Below are 22,506 nucleotides of genomic sequence, written 5' to 3' on the forward strand. Positions count from 1 at the left end.
GAAGGGGAAACAGAGCGGCAAAATTTGAAGAGAAGAAAAAAATAAGCCTATTGAAAACTGTGATCGAGCGAGATATTCTTTTGCGCTGAATAGTATTGAAATAGCATAAGAAGTCTCATTATTTATTTTATATTTTGATGTTTTAGTTAGGAATATATTGATTTTCAATTTTCCGTTGCTGCGTAATGACCGGGGGGGGGGTCGAAATAGAGCGGCATCTGCCGCCACCTCCCAGGGAGGCAAAATGACTAGCGCCGGCCCTGGTTCATAACAAAAGAAAAAGCCGCGCAGCTTATCGTCTAGTGGCAGTATATGTACTTGTTATTGTTGTCGAAGCCGGCATCCTTTGTAAATGTACAACAAAGGCAACCGACTGTCGCCGATCTCAGAGAGGAAATAATAATACTGTTTGAGGAGTGTTATGGTGCAATTATAGCGGTTTAACACGTTGGCATGTTATTATCTGCCGTTGCAGTTCCATACCAGTGTATACGGGTTTTGGGAGTGAAAAGTTAGAACGCCACCAGTGCATTAATGCAATGAAAAATAATATATATATATTTTTTATTTTGTTTGAAATCACTCAAATAAGGAATCGTATGAAGAAGTCTTCTTTTCAGCATTTTTGGTAATTTTACTTATGTGTTAGTTCATATTTTGCGAATTTTTAGTCCATACTCGGATGCACTATAAGCAGTGACATGAGCTGCAACCAAGAAGTGAAAATGAGAATCGCAATAGCAAAAGAAGCTTTCAATAGAAGAAAAAATGTTTTTTGTGGACCCATGGACATAGGTCTAAGGAAGAGATTAGTGAAATGTTTTGTGTGGAGTGTAGTACTATATGGTGCAGAAACCTGGACGTTGAGAAGAAATGAAGAGAAACGACTCGAAGCTTTTGAAATGTGGACATGGCGAAAAATGGAGCGTGTAAAATGGACAGACAAGGTAAGAAACGAAGCCGTACTGAAAAGAGTTGGTGAAAAAAGATCTATACTGGAGACCATCAAGAAGAGGAAAAGAAACTGGTTAGGACACTGTCTAAGAAGAAACTGCCTGCTAAGAGATGCCTTGGAGGGAATGGTTGAAGGAAGAAAAGTCCGTGGAAGAAAGAGATATCAGCTTATGGATGATATTAAATTAACTGGGTCGTATGCTATTACGAAGCGTAAGGCAGAGAACAGGGAAAGCTGGAGATTGCAGTGAAAAACCTGCCAATTAGGCAGAAAACAATGAATGAATGAATGTATGTAGCTACATACAAAGCCACTTGTTAGTACATATTAATGCTAGTCCTGGCATAATGCATGACGTTTAAAACTCAACGTTAGATAGACCTGAATTCTCTAATTTTATTGTTGTACGTAACAGCTGTGCATCGGCGCACTGCAGCGATTTTTCTATCTGCTCCATTAGCAACACTGCTTCTTTAGTTGTTTCGCGCATCGCACGGCAGAAATAACTGCGCTGGACTCTAGGTGTGTGCCGGACAGATTTTTTTGGAAATTTCTTAAATCCCGACCTTCGGGACGGGAAGTGTTAAAAATACCCCGATGCTTTGGAAATCTCGAATTCTACACGTCATTTTCCCTTAAGTTATGGTTTTCTGGATTTCTGAAATGAAAACTAACAATTTCAGAGAAGTGTCAGACATTTACAATGCAGAAAACATCGAAACTGAGCACTTTTTAAAATGACCATTTGGAATTTCCCGACTGTTCGGGATCATGAAAAGTTGGGACATAATTTCCCAAAGTCGGGATCGGGACGGGAAATTTTATGTAAAGAACTGGGTATATCGAGGACGTCCACCTGGCAACTGCGATGGAAGCAAAACAAATAAGAGGACCGTGGTTACAAATGTGTGTGTACAAAATACAAATTGCATAATGTTAAGAAACAGTTCATGTAATAATTTATTATATACAGGTATGGGGAAAATTTAAGTATCCCCGAAACGTATTTCTTCAATTTTACAGGAGAAAGTACAAGGTAACCAAAAAAGTTCTTGTCGTTCTAGAACAGTGATAAACAAAGAGCAATACAGTGGACGGTACGTTCCTTTAGGTTTCGAAGTAATCTCCATCAGCATCCAACACCTTTTGCCAACGTTCCTGCAGCTGCACAATACCCTGGTGATAAAACTCGGTTGGCTTGGTTGCAAAGAAATCCGTCAGTGCGTTCCGCAGGTTTCCCTCATTTGCGAAGGATCTCCCACGGAGGTGGTTGTCCAGGGAATGAAGCAGATGGTAATCTGTTGGTGCAAGGTCCGGTGAATATGGTGGATGGCACAGTGTCTCCCAGTCAAGTTGCTGAAGGGTCTCCCGGGTCCTCTTTGCCATGTGTGGCTTGTCATTGTCGTGCAGGAACAGCACAGCCTTGCGATTCACCAATGCTGGTTCCTTCTGCCGCAATGCACGGTGCATCCTTTGCAACTGCTGAGAGTAGAGGTCAGCAGTGATAGCCTGACCAGGTGGAAGGAGCTCGTAATGCACCACTTGCCGACAATTCCACCATACAGAGAGCATAACCTTGCGTGTGTGCAGAGGTGGTCTTGAGGTGTGAGGAACAGGGTTACGTGGCGACAACCAATTTCTGGTACGCTTGGGAGTGTCATAGAGGACCCACTTTTCGTCACCAGTGACCAAGCGATCAAATATGGGTGTGTTCAGGTGCCGAGTGAGCATGGATAACCAGGATGTCACTCGTTGTGCATTGGTGGCTGCCGACAATGTGTGGGGTACCCACTTCCTTAACTTGTATGACTTCCCTATCCCATTCAGGTGCAGTCTGACTGTTTCAGGGGAAACATGGAACCTTTCTGCAAGTTCATCACACGTTAGACCACTGTCCTCCTCGATGGCTGCTTTCAGTGCCTCGTCATTCAACACATGTGGTTGTCCACTGCGAGGTTCATCCGAAAGGCTCACATCTCCCGAACGGAATTTCTGGAACCAATTCCTGGCAGTGCGTTCGTTCACGGCATTCTCCCCAAATGCCTGGCAAATGCGGCGACTTGATGCGGCATCTGACAGGCCCACTTTAAAGTCATACAATAAACACACGCGAACAAGCTGCTTCGATACCTCCATTTCTCTTCGACACTGGACGAGCTATGACTGCTGTGTGTGCGCAACGTACCTGTATTACTGACAGTCGATGGTGAGACTAACTCGCGATCGCTTGGCAGGCACGTGCGTAATTTCGTTTCCTCTCTGTGAGCGTATGATTAATGGTACGTCAAAAACGGAAATAACTTTTTTGGTTACCTTATACTTACAGAACTGACTTTCATTACACTTTTGAAGGGTCGTGGAAGTTTTTTTTCCAGCGCTTAATTTATTTCGCCGATAAATCATGTATTTTTGTAGATTAATGTATCTCCAATGCACGAAAGCTGTTGCCTCTATGTCCTTCCACTACGTGAATCAAATGTTGCGTGCGTTCGATGATGTAATCACCGGTCAGTGTTTCCAACCAGACCGTTGTTCTCCAAGAACACGACAATTTTGAAAATGACAATTTTAACTTTGTTTGCCTAACCAAACCTAACTTAACTTGTCGTGCATGGTTCGTGGGGCTATTTATGAATGGCTCGTTTGGCTATCCGTGCATGGTTCGTGGGGCTATTTATGAATGTTTTTAACAATTTTGTAACTATGTTTGTCTAAGGGCCAGTTTTTCAATGTCCTGTTAATTTTTCTGTTAACTAACTGCCAGTTGGAGATAACAGCCAGTCTTAACCAGCACCGGGTTTTTCAATGTGAAAGTAACTACCAGTTACGAACCATGGTTCGTTCTCCGAAACAGTGTGTTGGCAATTCTGAAGCACGGAAATTACATCAAATCGATCTACGCGCCATCTTTTAGTATAGTTTCAAACCGCGTCGACTGGCACACAGCCTGGCGTTTAAATATAGAACTACAAGCGCGCCACGCTCGAAAGCACGTTATTGCATTTTGAAACGATAGGAACAACGGCTGCGCATCCATTTTGTATGCTTGCGAAATAAATTAACGAAATACAGCACTACAAATTTGGTTTTCTTCTAATAAAGGCCAATTCCACGTGGGAGAAATGATGTTATGAGGCGCAAGCGCAGATACTTTCTTGCAGAAGAAGCGTGAAGAACTCGAAAGTCGAGACATTAATAATACCTGTTTGTTGATATAAACACTATTATTATTATTAATATGTAAATATTGTACATTTCACTGCATGCTTTGTACCTCTCTATGCATGTTGTTGAGGGAAAGAACATGTTAATAGTAAGCATGCTTTGTAAACTTCTAAAAATATGAAGGTACGAGTAAAAATAAAATTTAAAATTTACGGTAATATTTATACGAGAAGATCATTTAACAATAAAGCGTGAATTGAATGCATCACACGTAATAAATAATTGACAAGAAAAAAAATACCCGTGACCAGGACTCGAACTCGTATTACAAAACACAACACGCTCCAAAAGGTGGTACCGTTAACCACTACACCAAATTACCGATTGCTGATTGCCCCGCCTAGTAGACCGGATATCGTGACCACAAATTCTCTAACACAACCTTAGCAAACGAATTCTAGCAACTACGCTGCTTAATTTCCATATTTGCATGGATGTTGGTAAGCTCTGCCAAACAAAACGAGTCTTTTTCTGTACCAATTTAAAAGTTTTATGAATCATATCTTGTTTAATCTGACAGTGAAGTTGCGAGTGTGGAACTTCGATAGCTGCACGAGGCGTCCATGTTGCATCGTAACTTCCAGTTAGGCTGGTAACTGCAAGAAGAAGCACCAGTAGAGTGCCACACACGTAAATTTGCCGTTGCGTAGAAACGAATTTTCGTTTCGTCTCCCTCTCTCTTAGCATCACGTGTTCTACCCTGCTCGAAAACCTTCGCTATTGTTGCCATATTGTCATTCCATTCCTGGACACACTCGCGCAAACTTCATTGAAAACAATTGAACAGCGCTCCAGCTCGCGGTTCCCACCGGTCAGCAGGGACGGCAATGTGGCAATATAGCACGGCGTAGTCGTTGCTTCTTTTATGCAGTGCATGTTCATTGGCTAGCTAGTAACTAGTGTTGCCAACTGTAATAATGAAGCACTATTTCTGTCACGGAAGGGGAAAGCAGGTAAAGTGGCGGTGAGTTTTGTTGGATTGGAAGCACCATATTTTTATTTTATACTAAGTATTTGACCGGTTTGACGTTGTGTGCGTGTATTGCGTGTGTGTATGTAAAAGTGTGTGTTTGCTAATGAACGTTAAATTCCATAATGCCTCCAGTTCTGTCGAAGTTGAAATCAAAAACCTTGCATAGCCAAGCTCGGGAAATTCTAAGCAATTCAACTCTGGCTCCGGCAGGTGTTCTTGTAGAAATTGCATAGAGGAGGCTGTCATTTTTGCTGCTTAATGCGATACATATTGTTTTCTGTGTTAAAATTGCCATGCTTTGATGGGTGACCAAGTTCATAGCAGGGCCGGCGGAAGGGGAGGGCGAACCGAGCGGCAAAATTTGAAGAGAAGAAAAAAATAAGCCTATTGAAAACTGTGATCGAGCGAGATATTCTTTTGCGCTGAATAGTATTGAAATAGCATAAGAAGTCTCATTATTTATTTTATATTTGATGTTTTAGTTAGGAATATATTGATTTTCAATTTTCCGTTGCTGCGTAATGACCGGGGGGGGGGGTCGAAATAGAGCGGCATCTACTGCCACCTCCCAGGGAGGCAAAATGACTAGCGCCGGCCCTGGTTCATAACAAAAGAAAAAGCCGCGCAGCTTATCATCTAGTGGCAGTATATGTACTTGTTATTGTTGTCGAAGCCGGCATCCTTTGTAAATGTACAACAAAGGCAACCGACTGTCACAGATCTCAGAGAGGAAATAATAATACTGTTTGAGGAGGAGTGTTATGGTGCAATTGTAGCGGTTTAACACGTTGGCATGTTATTATCTGCCGTTGCAGTTCCATACCAGTGTATACGGGTTTTGGGAGTGAAAAGTTAGAACGCCACCAGTGCATTAATGCAATGAAAAATAATATATACGTATATATTTTTTTTATTTTGTTTGAAATCACTCAAATAAGGAATCGTATGAAGAAGTCTTCTTTGCAGAATTTTTGGTAATTGTACTTATGTGTTAGTTCATATTTTGCGAATTTTTAGTCCATATGTATGTAGCTACATACAAAGCCACTTGTTAGTACATATTAATCCTAGTCCTGGTATAATGCATGACGTTTAAAACTCAACGTTAGATAGACCTGAATTCTCTAATTTTATTGTTGTACGTAACAGCTGTGCATCGGCGCACCGCAGCGATTTTTCTATCTGCTCCATTAGCAACACTGCTTCTTTAGTTCTGTCGCGCATTGCACGGCAGAATTATCTGCGCTGGACTCTAAAGATAATCGCCACCAGAGTTCCAGTTACGAGCTAACTGTACATTGAAAAACAGAAATTTTCACTAACTTCCAGTTACGTGCTAACACGAACCTTAACTGAACATTGAAAAAACGGCCCTAACCTAACCGAACATAACCTAACCTTGCCGTGCATGGTTCGTGGGGCTATTTATGGCATGGTTCGTGGGGCTATTTATGAATGATTCGTGGGGCTATCCGTGCATGGTTCGTGGGGTTTTCGAACCTCGAAAAAAATACAAAATCAGTAATACGAAAGTAGGTATTTTTCGATGAAGAAGATTGCGACACTGCATAACCACTGATCATCGACAACTCTAGTCAAGATTTCTCCGCCATTTTGCGTGTAACGCAAGCGAAATGAACAAACAAGAATTACTCGATATGTCGAAAATTGATATTATTTGCGTGAAGAAAACGAAATGGCAACTTCAAGAATCCTTAGGAATGCAGAATTCGTAAGTACCAATGTGAAAAAGAAGAAAATAAAGGAATTTCAGACGTTTCGGGGATACTTAACATTTAATAATATAAGTAATCACAATGTCCGAATAAGGCAATTAAGGTTTTAGATTCGAACTTAACTGGGATTTGGGAATGCATCTTTGCACGAGTGAGTGAGCATAATAACTCAGGATTAGTGAACGGAAGAAAGGAATCGTTTCCGGGAAGCGAAATTTCTTTTTCCACATAGGACAGGACTAGCACCGGAAGTGATGATGAAATCCTAATTAAGGGGCCTCGCGCAAACGTCATGTAAACAAATGAAGATCAGATACCGAAGCGTGTTGTTGTTTGTTGTCTTATTCTGTATATCAATTGAATATATGTTAATTATAAAGAAGTGTGTGAATAATTTGTCGGATTGATATCATTTTCAGGTGAAATCCTTTTACAAACTCCCGAAAGTTAGTAGACAGTTGAATCAATAATGATAATAATGCAATAACTGGAGTATAAAATTATATTGAAAACTGCAAGATACAAACTCGCCGAAAGTGAGTAGACAAGACAGTTGAATCAATAATGCAATAACTAGAGTATAAAATTATGATACTGAAAAATGGAAGAGGAGCTGTGACGAAAGAAATGTCTGTAAGAGAAACCTTAGCATTGGCGTAATGATTGTTTAGTGCAAGATTCCAGCAATATGCAACATGTTAATATGGGTATGTACTGCGAGGCAGTGATTTATCAGCACAAACCCCACATTTTTTCACAAATGCCCATTTTACAGTTACTTTGGCTGTAAATTTACCCCTACACCCCTCTAAATGCAATGTTAGACCTAGCCAGATTAATATTTCTCAATAAACCTCTTCTGTGAGGGGTTGTAATTAATGCACTGTTTTTTTTACATTAAATAGTTTATGATATTTTAGTGCAAGCTTCTTGAAACATGTTGATATGGGTGTGTTATGTGAGGCAGTGATATATCCGTATAACCCCCACATTTTTTCATAAATACCCAATTTATAGTGATTTTGGGGCCCAACTTCCTTTTGTTTTATTGCGATTTCATCATGCTACGTATGTAATTTTTACATGGTTCGATTTCGATTTACGTCTGTTAACACATACTGTGGAGTTTGGCACCCTTGACCCTGTGTACACCCTCTATAGAATGTGAAAGGTTTTGCATGGTATATGAATATTTTGTTGTTTGTGAACGTTTTCAGTTGATTTTAGCTCGCGAAAATGTGCCACTGTGAAATAAAGTGTTTCTTTACCAATAAGAGCCTGAAAGTTTTGCGCAATTGAATGTAGCACCCAAAACGACATTCTACAACAGCAAGTATAATTTTACATAGTTAGGTTAGGTTTGGTACCAATAGTTATTATCGACTTGTTCTTTTGCTATTTGAGTGTGCATACAAAGGGTTTTAATAATAACAAGCGGCGGAAGCACTCCAAAATGGCAGGTTTTTGCTTTTGCTGGTCATACTTTATGATCGAATATCTCAGTTATTTGTGTTTTCCGCACGCTGCAACTAATTTTATATTATGCAAAACATCAAAATCTGTCAATAAATGTCAATGTTATTCAGGAGGGGTATGGTGGGTAAACGGCCCCATGTGCTTGACACCAGTCATTCGTGTATCAAAATGTTTGAAGATTTTGTTCAATAAGCTTCTACAGGTGCCATGATTGCCAAAATACTGCAATTTAAAGGTGTTGAAAAAATTGCACATTTTGCACTCATACTTTCGTAGTTAGGTGGGTCAGGTTTAGTTCTTTAAGCATTTTCACATGGAATGACCCTGTTTAGAATTTGATGATAAATTACAGAACACAAAGTTAAAATGCCATTACGTCCATGATGAAAAGGACCAAAATATATACTTTAGGAAATGAGTTCATGTTAATGCTAGTATAAATTCTGCTTTTGGTAACAGTTAGATATAGTGAAAACAGAATTCTTCAAATTTACAGGAGAAATGATGGGAAAGTACTTACAGAATTGAGTTCCTGTGGACTTTTGGAAGCTGGGAATAGTGTTCTTTCAATTCGTGCAACTTATTCGGCCGGTAAATAATGTCATTTTCGACATTAATGTATCTCCGTTGCACGATAGCTCGTGCCACCATTACCGTCGACTACGTGAATCAAATGTTCCGTGCATTCGAATATGTAACCCCCTGTCAGTGTAGCAACCACGCAGTCGTTTTACAAGATGACGTATGAGCGAGTTTTTTTTTTCCAATTTAATTTTCTATTTTTGCCTAACCGAACTGAACCTAACCTAACCTTCTGTGAATGGTTTGTGGATCAGTGTTAGCCTAAAAACTATCTTTTTTCGGTTAATAAGTGTTAGTGTAGCAACCACACTGTAGTTTTACAAGATGACGTGTGAGCGGTTTTTTCCCCCAATTTAATTTTCTATTTTTGCCTAACCTAACTTAACCTTCCATGAATGGTTTGTGGATCAATTTTCCCTTAAAAACCTTTTGTGAATAGTTTGTGCGGCATTTTTCGGTTCATAAGTTTGGAAACACTGCATATCAGCTGACGATAGACAACGTGAGTCAAGATTTGCCCGCCATATTGTGTGTAACGAAAGCGAATTAGCAACGACCAATAAATACTTGTAATCTGAAAAATTACACTTTTTTCAGTGAAAAAAAACATAATCCCAAGTTGAAAAATGTTCCGCTATGCATATATGGTAAGTACAAATGTAAATTATTCGGAGTTAAATGTATTTTCACTATATCTAACTGGTACCCTGCTTTTTATACAGTAACGCACAGGTTTCTGAAAATTTGATCTAGTGTACCAGATATAGGCCTATGTAATAGATGTAATATATGTAATAGAAGAAAAACACTAATGAAGGCATGCAAGTAAATAAAAGAAAATGGAAATCCAACAACTTCAAATTTTCTGCTTTTTTTAAATTTTTCATAAAATTCAATCTTTACCTACAATTGGACATAGGTTTCCCTGTAGCAAGATAAATTTCCCTTCACATAACAACATTGTCTCTGCCAAGCACCCTGAAGCCTCATGTTTTTAAATAACCACTCTCCTACTTTCTTTTCGTCTCCCTTACCTACAATCTGGGAGGAAACCTGGTCATCAGAAGGGTGTGATGGAGACCAGTTTTTAAGTTTTTGTAAATAATTTACTTAAATTCTGGTTTAGAAGCTTGTTTTCGTAGCTTGCAGAATATATAATGAGCAATAAACCATACTTTAAATGAAATACAATATGAAAAAAGTTGGTTTACTAGCTGTAATCGTGGTAATTGGAGAATGTGCCACTGTAATTTACATACACAGATATGGACATCCGAAAGGAGCCAAGGAAAATGACTGTCCACTTAAAAACTACATATTTCACACATAATTTCATTTCAGTCACGGTAATTCATGTTATTTATTATAAATTCATTGAAGAAACATGATAATTTCAGACTGAAATAGTGTTTTTTGAGGGCTAAAAATATTCCTGCCCACCCCCCTCGAAAAGATCCTGGAGATGTCCATGTACACAGAAGTAAGACAACTTATATTAAAATTTATTTATATAAAAGGGCTACGCAATACCAAATTCAAAAAGTTACATATATTTTCAACCAGATATGATGCATCATATACATAGCTTAAACAGTTTTTAAATATCAGTAAAGTAAAGTGCTCCCCTGTGTTATGCACCATGCCATGATGGCGTATAGGGGGTGTGAGGTTAGGTCCCCACAATTTCTTGATCACAGCCGAAGGTGGAGGTGATGTGATCAGCACCATGCCCCTGGCTGCCTTTACCCCCCCCCCTGAGTTTTCTCTAGGTACCAACTTTATATGATGCTGGGTGGGTACCGGAGCTGCTTGAACAGGTGGAAAAATTCCTGGTTCTCCCCCGCCGGTGATCGAACCCGGATCTCTCACATGGTAGTCAGACGCCTTAATGACTGAGCTACCGCAACTACATTTAAATATCAGTAAAGAAATTATATGGGTCATTCCTTGTCAGACCAATTTCAGAAAATCTTGGATATTAGGTTTCTCTGAGAAATAGTTCTAAAGCTATAGCCTGTGGAAGAAGGTGGTGCACAACAAAAATTGTGACCCATATTTGACCAATAAGTATTGTAGCTAACTGCAAGGTTCAATAACTTTGGAACTATTGATCAATCACAGCTTGTTTAGCAAATACAAAGTCAAAATATGTGTTAAAAGGTCTTGCATGCCATAACAGGCATATTTTGTGTGCATAAAGTTACAACTGTGATCCACCCAGGAACATGGTATTAATAGTAACACTGATGTCGGCTGAATAGACACACATTAGATTATTTCAATATCTATCACATGTGGCTGAATGTACTAGAAATGGAAGAATCACTGGAAACTGTCGTATTTTCAAAGTTGATGCTCCGATCCCATCAATTTTTCTCGCAGATATCATCCTATTTTTTCAACTTTAAACATTAATTAATATGTACCCTTGAAATTTAACATTAATACATGAATTATGGAATATTCAAAGAGAGTATCAGGCCGTGTCCAAAAGATGCAAGACCATACTTGAAGCGAGTATACTTCGAGAATAATCTTGCAGTGTGGTCTTGAAGGTGTTGACTGGAAGTGTAAATCTTTCAAACTGCACTTCGACTGCAGTGCCAAATACGATCAGTAGATATAACCGAGAACACGTTGCTTTTCCACATTTTAAACACTTGTGTTTCACCACAGAAATCACATAGCAAATGTTCTTATACATACATTTCCACACATTTGAAGAACTGCAACAAACAACTTGCTGGCTTTCTACCTCTGCAATTTCTAACAAATGAACAACAACTCCACTTGTCATGTGACCAAGCCTGTAACTTGGCGTGCTCTTTAAAATCTCTGTGTACGCCACTTGCGGCTCCACCTTGAATAACACACAATAGGTTATAAATGATGGTATTTTCCCTCAGGTTTTTTATCACCCTGTCTCTGAACCGCCCATTCCAATTCTTCCATCAGGCATTAGTACACACTCCGAGCTACCCACATATAAAATTGGTGGGAAATTGAAAGGGGGGGGGGGGGTAATTGCACGAAATTCGCTATTGAAGTAAGTAATTTAGTCTTCTAAAAATTACATGGAACTATACATAAAAATACATGGTTATTAATACATTCATCTGAAACCTTATTTGAATGAAAGCTTACACCATTTTTAACAAAAGAAAAGAAACTTGAAGTTTCTACAACAAACCTGAGGGAAGATACCTTCATTTATAACCTAATGCGTGTCATTCAAAGTGGATCTGCAAGTGGCGTACACGGAGATTTTAGAAAGTGCGTTAACTTCTGAACCCCTAGACCAATCTAAAAAATATTGTTTTTGTAATCAGCATTAAAAATTGTATAAGTATACTGAATTTAGTCAAAATTGGGGATGGTGGGTGACATGACCTGGATGAATTGACATCCAATGACCCCGAAGCAAGTGTCACTTGTTACTTGGCCTGTACTATTTTCTCAGGGAACTTTCAGACCAAAGCAACAAGTGACATGTGTCAGTCACTTGGAAGCAGACTCTCAGTAAACCATTCAACCTTTTAAAACAAAGTGTGACAACGACCTAAACATGTCACTTGCATGTTGCTCGGACTACACTGTTTTCTCAATGGTATGCACGGTGAATGTTTTTCTTTATACTGAATGAGACTGTGTCGCTCGTCATCTGTGACTTCAGTCTGAAATCTCCTTCAATGGCTCACATCATTTCATCTCGGTCTTGCTTGTGCATGCATGGTGGATGTTTGCTTACAGACTGAAGGGGCCCATGTCAGTTGTCATGGCCCCCCACTGTTATGTGTTGCTTTGGTCTGAATATTCTCTAAACTTAACAAGATTGTTAGCTACATCATCAGACATTAAGATTTAATTTAGCCTGTAAATCACAGAGAACAAATTGCTAGTACTATTGTTGTAAAAAGGCCGGCTTTTTGATAGAAGTTTCCTTTTATAATCACGAATGGGCCTCTGGAGTGGAATAAATTATTAATGTTGCCTTGTAACAAGAAGATCGAACCTCAGTGGTCAGAGTGCCTCGGATCTCATTTCAATCTGTAGGTCCAGTCCAGAGTTGTAAAATAGGATTTTTTTGCTTGACATTTGCAACCAGTCTTATTTGCTTCTGCTTCAGTTTTAGTGCCAGTGTTTTTCAACTGCTGGGCCGCAAAAATCCATTGCACCCAGGGATTGACAACAAATTTAAATCTAATTTTATATTTTACAGCAAGTCTATACATAATTGAACCATGATTATGCCAGAGTTGATATATAAATATTAATTAAGGGTGCATATTAATTTCCATATAAACTTTAAAGATCAGAAATGTATTTATCAGTGAAATTGTTGGGATCAGGGCATCGACTTGTAAGAAATAAATTTACTGGGCTGAGGTCTCACAAATATTGAGAATTTTGCAACAAGCAGCGAAAATACACCACTAGTTGCTCTGTGACCAGGTTTAGCAGCCATTTATCCAAATTATGCATGATGTACTGGAAAGCCAGAATACAAATATACATATTTTACTGAACACAAAATTTAATGTAAAGAGATTTGGTACTAGACTTTCTAAAGGTAGAGCAGTATTTTCTTTTTTGCTTCATGTATGTGTTCGTATAACAAATTCAAACATTGTAAATAGTATCTTACTGATCATACTATTAGGTTATATTAAAAAAAAAAAAACATACAAAACTACTCTAATTACATGAATATGTTTATACTACATAGATTTATTTAATAAGCCAACCAAAATATGAAGATAACACTCGGTAGGAACCGTTTCAACAATGTTTATGTCTATCTACGAATTTCATATTGTATATTGTATTTTATATTATGAAATGAGTGTCCACTTTACAGTAGGGAGCTAAACGAAAACAATGAAACAGGAAAAATACTGCCAACTCCTGTATTTTCATTGATTTGACACACTTTTGTGAAAAAAGCTGCAGAAAGCCATTTTTTCCCCGACCATTTCCAATTCTAATTCTGCATGGATTTTTCTCTGTGCACGTGAAAATAGCAACTTTTGTGAATCAAAATTCCATTGAATTTATACATGTCTATAAATTCACTGAGGCATGTTTTTCACAGTTCAGCTTTATTTTTATCAAAGAAGGAAAAGAAAGCTGCGTGGAAAATAGAACAGAATTCTCTCAATCTGTTTACTTTGTTAGTATCCTTTGCAGAACAATCTATCTGACAGATGGAAGATTATTGCAAGATAAAATATCTCGAAGTTGATGTTAAATTGAGTTCGAAATGTTTATACAATTAGCAATCTTTAATAGGTTAGTATATGCCGTAACATTTGCGATTTATGTTTGTAGATGCATTTCGAGTCTTAGTATGTTAAATAGCAAACGTAAACTCTGCACCATAAATTAAATAGTTTTTTAAGTATGTACACCATTTAATTGAATTAGAATTTTTGGATCCATTGGAATGACTCAGACCCTTTATATTGTTACTATATCTGTGTGTGGGTGGAGAGAGACGGTACTAATATCTAGGATTGAAAGAGAGAGAACATCTATCTGCATGTACCCTTGAATTTTTGGAAAATTCGCCTTTAAAACTGGGAATTATACTTGAATATTACCATGGTCCTAAAGTTGCCGTCCTGCAAGATCACTTAAACAAAAAAAACAAATGTATTTTTGTTTAGTATCACTTTTCTGTAACTTTTGTCTATTCATGATGAAGAGAATGAGTGATGATATGGTGAAGAGACAGTCATAAAGAACACCCATATCCAGACTGGGATTCGAAACCTGGGACACCCGCCATCTTAGCACACTGTGGTCACCCGCTGTCACAGAGGTCAACTAAACAAATAATGAATACTATTTAGGAACAACACAGCAATAGAATTATCCAAAGGCACCCAGAAAATTCAATAGTGGTTCTTTGCAAACATTTTTTGTCAGACAACAAAGAACAAGGAAAAGCATGTTATGGTGAATGATGCAATGGCTAAATGTAATGAAGACAACAGTATTGAGCCATGAGAGATAACACAGGTCAATATAAAAGAAGTAAAATAGAGGTTTGTGATAAGGGATGGAGTTCAATCCAAACTTAAAAATTGTAATGTGGTACAAAGGTGCCCGCAGGATTTTTTCTCAGGGAGACTCAAAGTCTGACTACCATGCTCAAGGTCCCGGGTTCGATCCCCGGCCGGTTCAAATCCGGGAACTTTTCTAACGATGGAAGCGGCCCCGGCGCCCACCCAGCGTCGAATAACATGGGTACCTGGGGGAAACCCTGGGGGGTAAAGGCGGTCAGGGGCGTGATGCTGATCACATCATCCCCACTCATGACCGGATCAAGAAAGTGTGGGGCGTTACCCCCACACCCCCTATACGCCTTCATGGCGTGGTGCTAAGCACAGGGGAGCACTTTACCTTTTTTTACTCAAAGTAAGATTTCATATCTTGACCCTCAGTTACAGAAGTTGTTACCTTTTCTTGTTATTATTATTTTACAAATTATAAAATTGAAATTGAGTGAAAATACCTTGGCGCTGTTGACAAATTCCAACTTGAGTCCACTATTTAAAAAGAATTTGGATTCGCCTTGCTTCCTTTCCATAAATATCTATCACTTTGATGATGAACAATTCTTTATCATTTTGAAATTTTTCATTATGCATTGATATCAAGCAGAGAGCACTTAATCTGCTCTCCATCGTAGCACCAATGATCAATGTTTTTATGCATCAAAGGTTACTGTATAAAAGAAAAGTAATTCAAAGTGACAGCATGTGAATTGCCAACTTGGGGAAATTATTTTCGACTTTTTGAGATCCCGACAAATCAAGAAATTCCAAAGGATTGTGTTGGGAAATGGTTATTTCTTGGTATTTTTTCTGCTAAAAGTGTCTAAATTTTTTGAAATTAATGTTTTTTTATTCCAGAAATGCAAAAACAATCACTTAAGAGGGAGGGGGATAGTGTGTAGAATTCAAGATTTTCACCAAGATTTTCATCTTCGTCAAGATGGGGGAGGATTTTCTCTTTATCGTTAATCAAATAGACATGTGTGCCAATTGTAGCGAAAATAGTCGCATACTCACAGCCAATGACTCCAGCTCCTACAGTTCACAAATTTTGTAAGTTTCCCAAAACATGATTGGGGAGGGAAATCCTATCATACGGAACTGATAAAATTTGCCATTTCTGGACCAGTTTCGGGATGGGAAACTTGCAAAATTTGTGAACATGGTGAAAATCTTGAATTTTACACATGTTCTCATCACAAATTTTTATCCTTGGACACCCCTAGTTATGGCAGTCAAATGTTCTTTCCTTACTTTGTTCGACATGGCAGTAATTGCTATAACTTACAGTTTGCAAGTCACAAAAAAATATTACTCCCTCTGTCCATAATTATTGTCCGGTACAACTTTGTTTGTTGTCTCGTAATAATTGCCCGATATTCAAACTGTGACATTGATGTAGGCAGAAGAACATGAAACAAGGGAATGAGTCATACAACTTTACTACTCAAGGATCAGTACAAATTGTACTTTTCATCTGCCTCTTCGGCTGTCATTCCTGTACTACCATTTTGGTATACCGGACTATAATTATGGGACAGAGGGAGTAGTATTTATCATAAAATGTCACCACTTGAATTACATGGTATTTTCTCATATCTTAGCTTTTAACAAGTCAGAATATTTTAATAGTTTAGTAAAACAACATTGCAATTATGCTATTTTAGTTATGGTAAGGGCTGGATCCTGTATAACGTGACAGGTGCAAAATAGCCTAGGTGCTGACGCACCCAAAATTTTAAGTTCAAATTCAAGTAAATGTATCTCCAGAGTTTTTTACTCCTTAAACCACTCTATTCTTGTGAACAAATTGTTGCGATTGCTGTACAGAAATCTGAACAATTTGATTGAGTTGGTGTTTTAAGTCCACTTTATGCATATTAAGGCTAATTGGGACTGGACCTGCAGCTTAAAGTGGGATCCGAACCACTATGTGCCTCCACCGGGTATCGAACCTGGGACCTCTTGATTACAAGGTGACAATGCCATCGGGGAGGCCAGAAATCTGAACAAGAATTCATAAAAACAGTAGGACGGAGCCATGTTGGTATCGATAAGTATCTTTAGAATTTTCTCCACTGTTGTCAAAGATCTTGAGTGACTAGACGAGCAGCCAAGAGAAACAACTCTTTAGTCAAGATATGTCATTTTCAAAGGTTCATTCACCTTTGTGACTTGGGGGTCCAACACAAGAAGTTCCACATAGATTTTCGAGAAATGCTGTACCCTTTTGGAAAGCAGATGACAAGAACCAAGGCAGAACTGATGTGCTGCACCCAAATGTGACATCGAAGGCATGTAACTGCCTAGTGGTCAATGCTATGTGGAAAAATGAAACAAATCATCCATTGCCAATTCTTGCTTGCAAACTCTTGGGTAAGAACGTGGACATTTTCAAAACCACCATTATCATCATGCTGGGCCGATTCCAGAGTTCTTGGGAAAGGAATGAATGTCACTGTGTGGAGGGAGGGTTGTGGATTCCTACCCTTCTGTGTAAGTCTTTTGTGGGACTGCTGACTGACTGCAGCGACTTGTTTTTGTTGCATATGACAGAAAAGAATGGGCAGCAGGGACACAAACAGAGCTGGTCAAATTAGCATTATTATTTTTCCATATTTGTATATATTTCTATGCCATTTTCCTCCCTCTCCAGGTTAACCCAAACAACAAGAATCTTGATTACATCAAATTGAAGTAGGGACGCTCATAATAATCCACTGCAACACTTTAAAAAGGCTTGCAAACTTTCAAAAACTTCTTCTTTTTGCATCCTGTGTGTCTAGAAAGAAGTTCACATAAAATGTCACAAGACATTTTAAAGTGCTATAATGCTACATGAGAACAATTTACGAGTTATTTAATGTGATGTGATGAGTTGTCATAACTCAGTAACTAGACTTTCTTATTTTAAACTGCTGCAATTATATAATCACACAGCCCTCCATTTTGGGGGAAAAATTTGGATGGTTTCAAATCAGTAGGCGATTCTGAAAGTATAATAGTATTTTGAGTGCAGATCACAGAAATGGCATCCATTTTTTTCCCCATCATGTCAGGATTTTTCAAAATTTCACAATTAAAATTCTCACATTCACCATTCCATTACACTTATTACAGACTGCAATAAACTAAATTTAAACATGGGAAATTTCAGTTGTTTACAAACCAATAGGCTATTCTGGAAGTATTTTGAATGCTGATGGAGGATATGACAAATTTCTTCCCATCATGTCAGATTTTTCTCCATGTCATTAGGTTCAATTAAGCGCCACCGTATTATAACATTCTGTTTTCAACACCTTCCCAAACACTCAATGTGTAATGAGAAGAAAGTAACACATGCCAATAATATTTTCTCTTTCGAACAGTTCTTCATGTTATGAATTGGGTATAATATCACATCTTTTTTATTTGGAGTTCTTCATCTTGTTTCATTTATACATACGTGTATACATCTCTCTCTCTCTCTCTCTCTCTCTGTGTGTGTGTGTGTGGTGAGAGAGAGAGAGATGAAGGAATTGGGAGCATAAAAATTGAAATCTCCATTTGTTAAAGCATAGCTCTGAAACTCATTGGTTGAAAGCTCATTCACCCCAATTTCTACCGGATGCAGAGTCTAGTAATAAGAAATTTCCACTCGGCTCTGCACAGTCAGCAAGGCAACAGCCCTTACCAGCAGCGATTGCACCTCCACTATAACTTTCCACCAGCATCAAGGGATACCCCTGGTGAATATCTTCAGGTGCAAAGTCCACCACATCTCAAAGGAATTCTGAAGTATAAAAATAAACCTGGAGATGGTAAATAGACACCATCAACGCTGATTGACAAGATCACATCATCACGAGGTCGCAACAAGCGTGCGGTACGATTGCAGCAGTCTGGACTACAGAGAGCCAGAAGCCAAGAAGCCAGCCCAAGTCCGGAGAAGTAGCGGTCCAGCGATAAGCCACCAAAACTCCTGCTGCCTCCTATCGCTGTCAACATCTAAGCCAGCAGTCTCCAGCATCTCCCGCCATCTCCAGTGCACCCATCTCTGCCCAACTGTCGCCGACGCCAATAGCCGAGGGCCAAATCATCACACAAGTGGTGAGTATCATTCAACCGACTAAGGCTCCCAACATCCTTAGTCCACACCATTCAGGGTAGAGGTGGTCAAGGGTGACCCAAACTGAAATCTTATGTTTATTTAATTGAGCTACGTCCCGGCATGACTCGATCCCATAATTAACCAGATGCCACACACATGTGTGTGTGTGTGTGTGTCACACACACACACTCACACTCTTCAGATTGACCCTGCAAAGAAATAGTCGAATCTCATTAAAGAACGTTACAGGAGGTAACATATTTTTTGCTATTTTAATGTTTCAAAGGTATTATACTAAAATTCTGTGCAAAGAAGCTGTTTAACAACACCTGGTACGAGTATTTTTTTGGTATACTCAATCTAAAATTTTGTGTCAAGACATTCTTCTGAGGACGACAACTACCATCTTTCTTTAGATGACTCATGCACTGTAAGTAGATTTCTGTCACAATATCTTCTCAACTTTCTAAACCCAATCCTTAAGACTTATTTATGCACAACCATAATTCCTATTTTCTATATAAGGAAGGGGGAACACTAAAATTTTGTTGAAATTTAGTTGAAATAGCCATGCTTACGAAGGGGTTGTGGTTCTTTGCATGAACAACATGAGTATGATGATAAAATACAGTTATGTGCCCAGTTTCTTCATTTACTGTGGCTTCAATTCTTGCTGGACAGTTTACACGTTCGATTGCTAGTTGACGAACATACCACTGTTTTATGCATCCATCCTGAAATGTTTTTTGTCCTGATCTGTTGAAATACTTGGTTCTATTCAGTTCCTGTTTCCACTTCAAAAATTCTACAAGAATTGTACATGCTTGCAGTTGTAAGAAATGTAATCAGTGCATTAAAATCTCATGGTAATAGAAGAACCATCACATCAGATAATAAATACTTGCAGTAGTGGAGTGTCAATAGAGATGGGAGACAGTGTCTATCTCAAACTTTTCATTAGTAAATGCAAATAAAATATATATTGATTTCTTTAAATGCTGTATCTGGCAAAAGGATGAGTGTAGCGAGTTCATAATCTGACAGTAAAAACAGAACACTAATCCAAAACAAACCGAACCATACCTCGTCGGAGGCTGCAGCAGGAATGGGATGAGTACTGATGGATGATGTCTGGTTTCTATTTAGACAGGTTTCTATTTGCTATGCAGAAGTAAACTAGCTGATTGGAAGAATTTATTTAATTACTAGTATCGACACCATCATTCTTGACCGATCCTCTATTGCTTGACCAGAAGTTTTGTGGAATGAACAAATGATGTGATTGATTATTCAGATTGTGTCCTTGATTTCTTTGTTTTGAGCTTCCTCCATTGTTTGTGAATCCACTAGGTTTGGAAAACAATGTGTATCTTTTCTTGTTAGGCACAGTGCCAATCATTATTGACTTCAGTAGTAAACATGGTATCCCCCAGCTAGCAAAATTTTCCCAAAGCATCCTTCAACAGTCCCATTGTCACCATGTCAAACCATAAGAGCATCTCCCACAGGGTGTTTACCACAATAACATCCAAAATTCTTGACTTTTCCATGACTTTACATTTTCTTGACCCTCATTTTTTTCTTAACATTTATTTAATTGTCCTCTAATTAGGTGTAGTAAAGAAAATATATATTTTTATTCAATGAAAAACCCCTACCGCAAGGCCAGTTAAGATGAAAATTGAAGCTCTACTTTAAAAAGAGATTTAGACTTGCTTTAATTATTAATACATGTAAAACTTAATGCTTCAGACTTCATCCTGGATGGGGAATGGCCACATTACTTTAATAGTTTTACAAAACTTCACACATAGAAGAATGTAATTCTTGAGAAACAGAGTGAACAAATCTTTACCACAACTCAATACAATTTATCAAATCCCAGTACAATGTACATTCACTATACTGTAAAAAAAAATTAGCAACAATTCTTGACCACAAGCATAATTTTGTGACTTTTTCTTGACTTTCTTGGCCTACTTGCTTGACTTCCTTCACATTCCTAACTGATAGACACCCTGCCCCAGATACAATTTTCAACTTCAGGTGCTAGTTTAATGCAAATATTACATCAAACTGCAAGTTACACCTGCAGGCTTCATTGCCAACAATTTTTTCTGGCCTTCACTACATGCATATTTATCATATTGGCAGGGCCTCCCTGATGGTGTAGTGGTAACCATCTTGTAATCAAGGTGTCCCAGGTTTGATACCCAGTGGAGGTACATACTGGTTCAAATTTCACATTAAACAGTAGATTCAGTCGCGATTAGCCTTACTGTGAATAAAGTGGGCTTAAACTCAAACTTTTAGTGGGTATTGTCGATGTTAGATACAAGCCTTTTGATCATATAAGCAAATATCAGGAAGTAGTTTGGCCCCAAGCAATATCATTAGCTCAGGAGCTTGACAGTCAACATGTTAAAGGATCCCACATTCAATTTGCAATGGAGATACATTACTCAGTGGTTCAGATCCAAAGAGGCCTGAAAACAAAAATTTGGAGACCTTGTATTATTCTGTAATACTGTTTACCATCAAATCGAACATGGCCTCATCACGAATATTTGTTTTAATTGTTTTTACTAATATGCATTTTAACTTAGTGGGTCCATACACATGGTTTAAATTCATGTAGCAATAAAACTAATACATTGTGCGAGAGATTTGCATCCTTCAAGACTCTTATTCGTTTCTCAGACAGTGTATCCACATAAAGTTATTGTGTTAAAATGATAACATAGGTTCCCTTGAGTTTGTTCTGAATAATAATCCACATTTTTGAGAGATCTTAGGGAGAATTCACACCATTTCATCATTTCGAAGTGACACCAAACTGACAAGTGATGGGAGACACTTGTAACTTGATGATTTCACCAATGAAATGTAGCCTGCAATGGTGCTATGGCTTGGAAATCTCCCTCAGTCTCATCTTAATGGACTTAATCACAGTACACCCAATCTGATTAATTTATCATTGCACAACAACTATTCCCCACAGTACCAGACAGTGTTTGCTTCATCTCTACTTGTGGATATTTACCTTCTGTTATTGAAGGCTTTGTAATTTTTCAAGTGTACGCGAATGTCTATAATCATATACAGGGGCATATCCAGAAATAGAATCTTAGGGGGGATCCAGCCAGGGGTGCCCATTCCCAATGGCATGCCTCCCCCCCACCCTACATCAAGTATTTAATGATGACAGCATATCTATTATTATTATTAATAATAAAATTTACTACATACGAAGTGAATCATGTTTTGCTTAAAATCATGTTTCACACACTAACAAATAGTGTTTAATAGAACGAAGAAGAAAAAACAGTTTTGCGGATAAAGTGAGTATTAGTTTCTCTGTATTTAAATAGTGTTTCTTACTGCCTGGTAGTAATGCAATATATTGT

This window comes from Lepisma saccharinum, chromosome 12, assembly GCF_977018435.1.
Source record: "Lepisma saccharinum chromosome 12, izLepSacc3.1, whole genome shotgun sequence".
Taxonomy (NCBI): domain Eukaryota; kingdom Metazoa; phylum Arthropoda; class Insecta; order Zygentoma; family Lepismatidae; genus Lepisma; species Lepisma saccharinum.